Source organism: Streptopelia decaocto, assembly GCF_964273445.1.
Source record: "Streptopelia decaocto genome assembly, chromosome: 2".
In the NCBI taxonomy this organism is placed as follows: Eukaryota; Metazoa; Chordata; class Aves; order Columbiformes; family Columbidae; genus Streptopelia; species Streptopelia decaocto.
Window position 1 is genome coordinate 95496186 of NC_138655.1, and position 11139 is coordinate 95507324.

General features: G+C 47.6%; 1 long non-coding RNA gene across 2 annotated transcripts; it reads right to left on the reverse strand.

Annotated features, from left to right (window-relative positions):
- Window positions 1-1121: 1121 nt before the first annotated feature.
- LOC309435609 lies at window positions 1122-9185 on the reverse strand. Of its 2 annotated transcripts, XR_014183194.1 has the most exons (5): window positions 8968-9185; window positions 8756-8859; window positions 8518-8628; window positions 8219-8317; window positions 1122-1263 (listed from the first exon to the last, which is right to left on the reverse strand). It is a non-coding gene; the product is annotated as an uncharacterized lncRNA (long non-coding RNA). The 2 variants fall into 2 exon arrangements; XR_014183195.1 differs by having other exon boundaries at window positions 1123-1263; window positions 8756-9185.
- Window positions 9186-11139: the final 1954 nt, after the last annotated feature.

The window sequence follows — 11139 nt, forward strand, 5'->3', positions numbered from 1 at the left end:
TCAGCAGATGTCCCCTTCCTCCTTCCCTGCTCCATGTGTTTCCCTCCCTTGCTCAAAGAGGACGAGCTTCCCCGCTAGAGGCGAACCATTGCTAGGTCACGGGGATACGGTAGCTGCGCTGTACTTGAGAACCTCCAAACAAGCTCAGGGTCCATTTGTAGGAGAACCTGGGGTAGTCAAGCTTCCAAGATTGCAGACACATCCAAGTGAGACACTGCATGGGGTAGGGTGGCTGGTGGTTGGAGTTTGGTTGTTGAGGTTTTTTCGGGTGTTTTACCTTCGTTGTTGAAGTTTAGTTGATTTAGATTGGTTTTTAGCTTGGTGATTGTAGGCTGGTTTCAGTGGTTCTATTTAGCTTTGGGTTGTTTGCTTGAGGTCATTTTGGTCAGGTTATGTCATTTGGTTTCATATTTTTGAGGTTGGTTTAGATGGGTTGTTTTAGGTAGTTCTATCCCTGATCAGATTGTTTTGAAGTTGTTTGAGATTGTTTAATGGTTGTTTTAGGTTAAGATTGGTTGGTTTTGGTTTGTTTAGCTTGTTTGGTTACAGGTTGCTTAAGGTTGGCTGAGAAATGCCGGTTTCAGTAGTTTTCAATTGTTTTAGGCAGGATTTTTTAGATCATTTGGTTTGGGTAGGTTTGTTTTAGGGTGTTTAGGTTGGTTTCTTTTGTTTGGTTTAGGTAATTTGTTGTAGATTTTTTAAGGTTCTGCTTAGGCTGTTGGTGGCTGATTGAAGTTTTTTAAGGCGGACTGGTCTAGGTTGTTTAAGGTTGGTTTAGGTGAGTTGTTCCATGCTGGTTTAGGTAGGCTATTCTAGCTAAGTTAGGGCAACTCGTGGAGCAGCAGGCGCCCAGCCCAAGTGGCCCAAAGAAGCCGTGGCAAGGGGCCGTGCTCAGCGCTGCAGAGGAAGGCAAAAAACCCCCAGAGACACTTGCTGTCCCACCTGGGGGGGAAAAAAAGCCTTCCTCCCCCCAGCTGCAGGGCACGAGAGGCCATCTTCCTGGTGCTTGAGCAGCAGGCAGGAACCGAGCCAAAAGGGCCCAGAGGAGCTCTGCAAAGTGGTCATGCTCAATGCTGCAGAGGAAGGCAAAAAACCCCCGGGGACCAGCGCCAATCTGCCCCGGGGGAAAAAATTCCTTCCTGACCCCAGTGCTGGCGATCGGCTGTTCCCTGAGCATGTGAGCCAGACCTGGCTCCTTGTCCCACAGGCTGCTCACGCCCCCCAGGACCTGCCCAAGCCCTCGCCTATCCTACCCTATCCTACCTTGAGCCGGAGCCACCTCCCGGCCTTGGGAGACTGCTGAAATGCCTCTGAGCTGATGGACCTTGGGGGCAAGAGTCCTTCCTGTGCCTGGTGGGACACCAGTGGGTGTTCCAAGCACAGAAGAAATTCCCTTGGTCTCTCCACTGCTATCCAGCTCAAAAGGATTTCCATCCGTGAGCTGAGCTTGGAAGGTGGCCCTGCCAGCAGATCACCTTGCAGTGGAGAACCTCCAGCAGCCTCATGCAAGCTCTTCCTCCCTCAGCCCCTGCCCTGTGATTCCACCAGCTCCTCAAGTGCTTCCTCTGGGATGTGTTGGGGCTGCCCCCGGGCCAGCTCTGGCAGTGGACACGGGACGCGGCTGCTCCTTTGGATCCTGCCCAGGGCATTGTGAGCGCTGCATTGCCGGGTGCTGGCATTGTGACACGGGGGTGACAGAGCCACGTGTGTGCAGCCCCACCCACCCCAACTCTGCCCAGCACCCTTGGGAGGAAGCCTTTGTGGTGCCGGCCCCAAATCAGTCCCTGTCGTCTACAGGACAGGGGAGTAATCAACCTAAACGTGTCCCTTTTTTGCCAAAACACAGCGTGGATTTGTTGCCAGTCCAGCCTCACTTCCAGTACTTCTTCCTACAGCCCTGTTACGAATTCCTGACCAAACCTGGGAAGAAGAAACAAAATGCCAGAGATGAGAATTACTGAATGCAACAAGAAGACACAACAGAGATGACAGAGGAAAACAGCAAGAGGGGAAGGAGAGGAGGAGCAGAGGACATGTAAGCAAACAAGATCCTTGAATCCCAGCCCATCAGAGGAGTGATAGAAGGGTTCCCGAAGACCAGGCTCTGAATAAAAAGCATACCTCGTAAGCTTCTGTCTCCAGGTCTCTAATTTGCTGCTCAGCCTCAGGTCTGCTCTGACAGTAGGCCACATTTCTCTGCCTCATTTCAGCATCTGGATGCTTCAGAAGAAATGTGTGAGCTGCTGCAATAGCCTTTGCAAGGTTATGAGCCTAAACAGGGATGGGAGAAGAGGAAGGGGGGAAAAAGGGTTAATGGGGGAAAAAAAATCAAAGTTTACCAGTTTTTGTCAACAAATTTTCCTGCAGCTTCTAGATTCCCAGCTTCCTTGTACTGAAGCCACGGTCTCGGCAGATACAATTGATCTGATACACTAGATCTGATACAATTCTTCTCAGTTTTACTAACACATGCATAATGAGGAATTTTTTTCAATGTTAAAATGTATTATTGCTGCAGATAGCATAGGTGATGACTTTAGGTTAACAGAAGAGCATTTTTTTCCTCCACTTGCCCTGTTCATGAAGCTGACAAGGCAGAAGCCAAGGCCTCACCAAGAGAATACCAGCACCCTGAGGACCCTCACTCTGAAACAGACATCCGAGGATGCTGCGCTTCTGACCCCAGCATCCTTGCTGTGGAACACCGAGGCTACACATCATCGTACAAGTCCTGTCATCCACACTGCGGGGCCATAAAAGACTGGATCCCTCATTCTTTTCTTTCTTCCTTTCTCTCTGCTCTTTCCTTCTCTCCTTTTTTCTATACCCTCATTTCTTTGTCTCTCCTTCCATATATATATATATGTATCACTCTCTCTTTCTCTCTCCCTTATACCTTAGTTTTCCTTTCTTCTCTACCACTCTCTTTCCCTTTTGAACATATAAGGATAACACCATCTTTAAGCTCTGCTGTTAATTTCTGGTTAAATTTCATATTATAGCTACTGATGGTTGCCAATATACCGCTTGTAGTAGGATTTTCGCTGTTAATGTGTTGATAAGTTCTGTTATACTTTTGCCAAGTCACCATTTGCTGTAACCAATATCCCAACAAGTTCTTTTAGTAAAACTCACAATTGGATTGGACCCCGGAGGTGATTGTCTGTCATTCACTTCACGTAACCACGCAGAATTAACCCAGAGTTAACTTGCACCTGGTCTCGTCTGTTGAGTCAGGGCGCGTGTCGTGTCTAGAGTTAACTCATCCCTCAACCCATCTGTTGGGACGGGACAGGAGGGTTTGCGTTTGGATGAAAAGTCAGCAGCTTTGCAGGCTTTGAACCCTCACACCCTACATGCCCTGTGCCACTTTGCCTGCTCATAGCTGCAGTCTTGAGGGAGGGAACAGCACACTCGAGAGCAGCTGCAGGGACATTTTCTCCCCATGCTCCCCTTTACTGTCATCTGGTTCACTTCCTTCCTCTCTTTCCTCCTCCACGATAGCTGCCCCTTGCTGGCTGCTGCCAAGAGTTCTTGCCCACTCAATGCCAGCTCGTCTCTTGACTTGTAGAATCACAGAATCATTTTGGTTGGAGGAGACCCTCAAGATCATTGAGTCCAACCATAGCCTAATTTGTTTCGATTGCGTGATGACAATCTATACCACTGACTCCCTGAAGGGGTTTTCATTTCTGTCCCGCTTGCCTTCTCCAGCATTTTTCAATACATAAATAAAAAAAAAATCTAAAAAAAAAAAAAATTAGATTTGATTGGAACATCGTGTTGATTTTGGCCCCAAAGACTTTATTTCCCAGAAATAAGTTGGGTCGTCATCAGAACACTTCAAAGATTTCTAGCCAGTGTAGAACTATTGCATTGCGTTGTTTTTAACACAATTCTATGCATGTTGCAGTGTGTGCATTTAATTTCTACTTTCCTTAGAATTTTAAAAACAGTCTTAAACTGAAGAGAGCTTTCAGGCTTGGTAGAGAAAAAGAGCAGATCTTGACTCCACGGTCTGTGGACATCGTTCTAAAGACAGTTTCTCTGCATCCAAATGCTGTTAATCCTTGATAATATGATGATGCTTCTGTGATGACCACGGAAACACACAGCGGGGCAGCAATGAGGAAAGAACCTTGAAAGATAGTCTAGCGTTGTTCGCATCCCAAAGGAGGATGATCCATTTTCCGTATCATTCCTTACAAATGCTTGTCTAATTTGTTCTTTAAAAATTCCTTTAATATTCCTGCTGTTGCAAAGGTTGCTACATACCCTACGTTTTTCAGGTTTTTAACTTAAGCCTCATTATTCTGTGTCCTGTATGCAGTGAATGTACGCAAATGCTTTTCTTCATAGCTACCTTTTAGATGTTTAAACACACTTGTTTCTCTTCACTATTGCCCTATTGACTTTCTGTAGAATCCCAGAAGTTGTACTACACCCTTCTTGAAAGGCAGGACATCATCTGGAGGGTGCAACAGCTAATATGTGCAAATACAATGCTGCAAAAATAATGCGCGAATGTACTATCTGAAGTGTCGTGTGATGAGGAATCACTGGGTGTTGTAATTAGCGAGAAATGGTACATAAAAACTAGGTGACAGAAAGAGGACATGAGGCTGGCCTACTGCTCTTCAAGCTTGTGGTGCAGCTCTGTGGGCTTTGGATGACTAAAGGAAAGCAGGAGGCACAGGGGAGAACTGCTGCTGGATCTTAATGAAAGATGGCAAATGATTTGGAGAGAGGTTTTCAAAGTCAGAAATGCAAGTCAGGGGCCCAGTTCCAAATTGCCTGTGAAATCCCTGTGTACTTCCCTCGCTTGTGTAACTTTGTGTATTGTCCAGAAGTTTTCATTTCAAAGTTAAGAAAGTCACACTTGTATGATAGCTGATGTAATGATCTCATAATAACAGGTATAATAAAAGTAATGGAAAATGTCAGTATTCAAAACAGGTCCATGATAAATTAGAAACGAACTTCTACAACTGTCGCTTACCGTGCCTTCCACGTTACAGCTGTCATTAGTCATTGATGCTGTTTCCTCAGACTTTGAGCTGTAGTATCTGATTTTTGTTTCAGGGTGTGTTCTGAAGTTGCTGATGGCACTGCCTTGGTCCTTTGGCTAAAAAGTGTAGCAAATATTTTGTGGATTATCAGTATGAGCAGCAGTCAAACAGCATTCTTTTCAAATCAATAAGGAAAAAAGTTGCACCAGTTCATCTCAGTTCCCTAATACCAAAGGTCTTTTTCACATTTATTGATCCTTTTGTATTTTGCTCCTTCTTTAAGGTCAGTTGATGTCTGGAGGGAACCGTCACATCTTTGAAAACTCCTTGTAGCTATGGAAAAGAGATTTGTTGACTTCCTTGGGTGATAAGTAGACACTGCAGAAATTATATGCCGCTCATCTCTAAGTCTGAGATAGGAATTAGGAAGGAATGTGTTACTGGAAAATAAAATAGAACTGGGCCCCTTGAGACAGAAATATGTTGATGAAATCGTCTAGCGTTATTAGCCAAGACATAGCGACTCTTTGGCCAGGGAACAAACAGATCCTGTGCTAAAATAGCGTTTGTTCCAGGTAATTCTCAACAGTCTCTCCAAGCAATGGATCTACTTTGCAAATGAGATAAAGTGGACCTAAACAGTGAAACAATAAGGGCTGTTTTTCTTCCCCTGGTTCAAAATCGACACAGCAGAGCCCATATAGTTTTCAAATCAGCAGCAGCTCCTTCACCTGCTTGCTATCATACAGAGCAGAATCTGTACTTTCTCCTTCCGTACGGCTCCTGAAAGAAACTTGGTTGCACTTGTTCACTTGTTGTAAAGAATGGGATGTTGATCAAGTGCAACTGTAGCAAATACTTTCTTTGTTTAAACAATTTAGAATTTTCCTGTGTTGATTCTCATTAAAAAAAAAAAAAATAATGCAGTATTTTTCAGGTACAGAGCCCTCAGGGCTCTCTCAGGGCTTGTCATGCAGACCTCCAGGCATAACAAAGCAGAATTCTTTTCTCTCTTCTCTCTCCTCTTTCCCTTTACCTTCCCTTTCCCTTCCCTTCTTCTCCTCTCCTCCTCCCTTCCTTTCTCCCTTCCCTTCTTCTCCTCTCCTCCTCCCTTCCCTTCTCCCTTCCCTTCCCCTTTCCCTTTTCTCTCTCTCTGCTTTCACTCTTCCCTTGAAAACCACTTTCAAGGACAGAAAATACAATGGATACAAGTGTTTCTTTTAATTTAATTTAATTTATTTTTTATGTTAATTTATTAATTTATTTAATGTTATATCATGTTATGTTATTTCATGTCATATTATTTCCATTTCTGATTCTGTTTCAGAGCCAATGCTCACAATCCTTAACACAAGCCCACGTGTAGCCAGGAGCAGGCTGATGCATTCTTCAGTTTAGCTTGAAAAAACAGCCCTTGCAGGCTGGCAAAGGCAAGTCCCAGAGCTGCAGAGAGCAGCAGCAGGAATAGAGGCCAAGCTTTGCCTGGTTCCTGAAGAGGGAGAACCTTGAGAATGAGGTGTGGGACTGACCACGCACGAAAGAAGAAGGAGAAGAAGTTGATGATGGGTGTGGTACCGTGGGATGTTTTCCAGAGCTACGTGACACGTAGCGATGATGAGCAGACTTTTTGCCTTGCGCACCTTGTTTTGCTGCTGTGCTTCTTGGGCAGGGTGCACGAGAAGCACTCTGGTCCCTGCCAGGCGCTGGTGTTGCCCACAGGGTGAGGTGCCAAGTGGCAGCTGCGGATGCTGCAGCCAGGCTGGAGCCCTTCCAAGCAGGGGCTGTTTTGGTGGAGGGAGGTTTTTGGTTTTGGTAGCTTGGCTGAGGTTGTTGAGGTGGTTGGAGGTGATTTGTTTGCGGCAGGTTGTTCTTTGAGGGTGGTTGTGAGAGGCTGGTTGTTGAAGGCTGGTGGGTTTAGGTAGCTTCATGTAGGTGATTTTTGGTTGAAGTTGTTTTCTGTTGGTTGTTTTAGGTGGGGTATGTGAAGTTGTTTTTGTGGAGGTTATTTTCAGTAGTTTGTTTGAGGTTGGTGTCGGTGGTTTGGTTGAGGTTGTTTAGATGATTGGAGGTTGGGTGGTTTAGGTTGGTTCTTTGAGGTTGGTTTGATTTTCTTCTGTTCTTTTCAGTAGGCAGTTTAGGTAGGTTCATGGATGTCTGTGTTTTCAGGTAGGTTGGTCTAGGTAGGTTTGGTTTCCATCACTGAGGTTGCTTGAAGGGTTTGTGTTGAGGTTGGTTCAGGTTGTTTGTTTGAGGTTGGTTTAGTTGTATTTAGGTAGTTTGGATGAGGTGATTTGATTTGGGTAGGCTGTTTGAGCTTGTTGAGGCGTTTTCTGGTGGCTCAGGTTGACTAGGTGGTTTAGTTTGGGTTTTTTGGTAGGTTTGGTTTTGGTTGTTTGGTGGTTGAGGTTTTTTTGGTCATTTGGCTTACCTTGGTTGAGGTTGTTTGCGGTTTGTTGTTTTCAGTTGTTTTGTGCTGTCTGAGGCTGGTTGTGTGTTTGTAGGTTGTCTGTTTCTCAGAGGCATCATGTTGTTGAAGCTGGGTTCCTGAAGGTCATTGAAGGTTGTTTGTATTTTGGTTTCGGTTAGTTGCTTGAGGTTGGTTCAGGTAGTATGCTGTAGATTGTTGAAGGTTGTTTTTAGGTTGTTGCTGGCTGGTTGTTTGAAGATTGTGAAGCTAGATTGGTTGACGTTCTTGAAGGTTGGTTGGTTGCAGTTATTTAAGGTTAGTTTAGGTGAGTTGTTCTATGCTGGTTTAGGTAGGCTGTTCTAGCTAAGTTTAGGGCCACCTCGTGGAGCAGCAGGCACCCAGCCCAAATGGCCCAAAGAAGCCGTGGCAAGGGGCCGTGCTCAGCGCTGCAGAGGAAGGCAAAAAAGCCCCAGAGACGCTTGCTGTCCCACCTGGAGGGAAAAAAAAGCCTTCCCCCCCCAGCTGTAGGGCACGACAGGCCATCTTCCTGGTGCTTGAGCAGCAGGCAGGAACTGAGCCAAAAGGGCCCAGAGGAGCTCTGCAAAGTGGTCATGCTCAATGCTGCAGAGGAAGGCAAAAAACCCCCGGGGACCAGGGCCAATCTGCCCCGGGGGTAAAAAATTCCTTCCTGACCCCAGTGCTGGCGATCGGCTGTTCCCTGAGCATGTGAGCCAGGCCTGGCTCCTTGTCCCACAGGCTGCTCACGCCTCACAGGACCTGCCCAAGCCCTCGCCTATCCTACCTTGAGCTCGAGCCATCTCCCGGCCTTGGGAGACTGCCCAAATGCCTCTGACCTTCGAAAAATCCATCCAGCGGTCCTGTCAAGAGTTCCTGACCAAACCTCGGAAAAAAACCAAAATGCCAGAGATGAGAATTACTGAATGCAACAAGAAGGCACAACAGAGAAGATGGAGGGAAACAGCAAGAGGGGAGGGAGAGGAGGAGCAGAGAACACATAAGTAAAGGAGACCCTTGCATCTCACCCAATCAGAGGAGTGATAGGAGGGTTCCCAAAGACCAGGCTCTGAATAAAAAGCATACCTCGTAAGGTTTTGTCTCCAAGGCTCCAAACTTTTCCCTTTTTTAAGGCAAGGTGCGGATCCCACGGTGTCCTTCGGTCCCCGACGGTCTCTGGCGGTCTCCAGTCGGCTTCTGTGCACACACACATACATCTAGCTTTTATTTTCTATATCTACATATTTCTATTGACTCTGTAGTCTGCATACAGGGAGAAGGAGAGAGAAAGAAAAAGTCTGAATTATTTGTGCAATGTGAAAACCTTTTCCCTTGAAGGGAAGCTCCAGCTCCAGCGCTGTCCTCGGGTCTGTGGCGCTGTCCCCCGCTGTGTGGCGGCTCCTGAGGACTCCTCCCGGCGCTCTGGGGCTGCCGAGCAGAAGATGGCAGCGACTCTCCTCGCCTCTTGCCCAGCCCCAGGGCAGAGGAGATGCCCCGGCATGAGGGCCGGGGGTGCGGGCTAGAAGCCGGGCTCACCTGTGGCTGCAGAGCGGCTGCTGGTCCGGCCCATCCCCGGAGGGGGCTAGTGGCGGCTGCGGGGGCGGCGCCGCTTGCGGCCAGGCGCCTGTTTGGGGGCTCTGGGAGAGCCCCCGGCCGTCCTGCGGCGCTTGGGGCACCACGGCGCCGCGGGCAGTCCGGCCGTGCTGCTGGAGTGCCCCTGCAGCCCCGCCTGAGGCGGATCCACCTCCATGGGCTCCGCCTCCTCCCGGGGTGGGTCAATCTCCATGGGCTCCTCCTGCCTGTGGGCGGTGCTGCTGCTCCTGACAGGCCGCCGCCGTTTGGGCGGCGGAGCCATCGCAGGGGGTCCCTGAGCCTCCTCTCGCTTCTTCGCGTCGATCCGGCGCTGTCGTCTGCGGCCTCTTCTCTCGCAGCGATGGCGCAGCTGGCACAGCTGGGCTCCAACTGCCATCGCAGAGGCTCGTGGCGTCCCCAACGGCCGCTGCGGTGGCCGGCATGGCGGCCCCCGGGGCCACGCGGCCCCGTTGCGGGGCCATTTTGCTCCGCAGTCCGGTCAGTGCTCAGGTTTGGTTTGCCTCTGGTGGAACGGACTCATGGGCCTTTTGTCTTAAGGAGAGAGCAACATCTGCAGATCTTTGGACAATATGTTTTACCAGCACGACAAACCTGGTCGTTGTATTGCAGAATTCTACTCTGCTAAGGGATTCTGATATTTCTTGAGTGCTGTAGTGTTAAGAATGCCAAACGTGTTGGAAGAGACAGTGCTTTTTTGGCTCCAAGCCCATTCTATGGATGTTCAAGCGTTTCCAGAAATCCTTCTTGCAACAACCCTCTTGTGAGTTACAGACTTGTGAGTATTATTTGTGCTTGTTGTTGCTGTTTAATCTTTTGTTTGCCGAGGGAAAACTTGCTGTAAGATCTGTGAGCAAAACGTGTTTTTGGAATATTTGCCAGCTGAGTGGTGTCTCCCTTGGCCTTCATCTCCAGGGGGTGATGGGTTCAGGGCAGCCGCGCCATAGAGTAGCAGTTGCACGATTGATACTTGTCATCGGGTTCCCAATTGGTAGCCTTTATTTTGCGTGGGTTGTGTGTCGAACTGCTCAGTAGTCAGTTTGGTTTGACATTTCCTGAAGGTCTAGGCAAAGATTAAAAAAAGGAGTGGACTTAAAGAGAAGTATGTATTATTTTGTCATGCCATGTTGCTATTTGAAACCTGTGTTGATTATTGGTGATATTGAAGAAATTGCCGAGACTTAGAGGGCAAATCTTGATGTGCTGAGCAGAAGAGTGCAATGGATCTGTTTGGTTGCCAGGTAGCTTTCTTGACCCATGTGGCCAGTTTATCAAGATTGCACTGCACGCCTGAGAGAGTGAGAAAGATCCCCTCTCTCCTTAAATAATTACCATGACACTAATGGGATGAAATACTCTTATCCATCAGCCTGGATGTCAGTCAAGCTCTGTCCCATCTCTGCCCCTCTTCCTCGATCCGTCACATCTGTGGGCAGAGCAGTCAGAATGTCCTTGGCTCTCAGACGGGAGCAATTAAAAACATGAGCTCTGTGCTGGGGTGTTATCTTGTGTTCTCAAACGCATTTCAAATAATGACTGTGTGAGCTGTGAAAAAGAAAGGTTTCTAACTCCATGAAGAAAATGAGTTCGCTTTCAGTGAAACCTGCACAATTTCAGGTATGGAGCCCTCAGGGCTCTGTCAGGGCTTTCTTTTCTCTTCTGCCTTCTCTTCCCTTCCCCCCTGCCCTTCCCCTTTCCCTCTCCCTTCCTTCACTCTTCCCTCAAAACCACTTTCCAGGACACAAAACGCAATGGGTACAAGTGTTTCTATTTTATTTTAATTTGTTTTGTTTTATTTTATTTTATTTTTTAAATTTTTTTTAATTTACTTCATTTTATGTTTTTTCATGGTCTGTTATTCCATGTCATTTCCGTTTCTCACTCTTTTTCAGAGCCAATGCTCACGATCTTTAACACAAGCCCACGTGTAGCCAGGAGCAGGCTGATGCATTCTTCCGTTTAGCTTGAAAAAACAGCCCTTGCAGGCTGGCAAAGGCAAGTCCCAGAGCTGCAGAGAGCAGCAGCAGGAATAGAGGCCAAGCTTTGCCTGGTTCCTGAAGAGGGAGAACCTTGAGAATGAGGCGCGGGACTGACCATGCACCAAAGAAGAGGTATGTG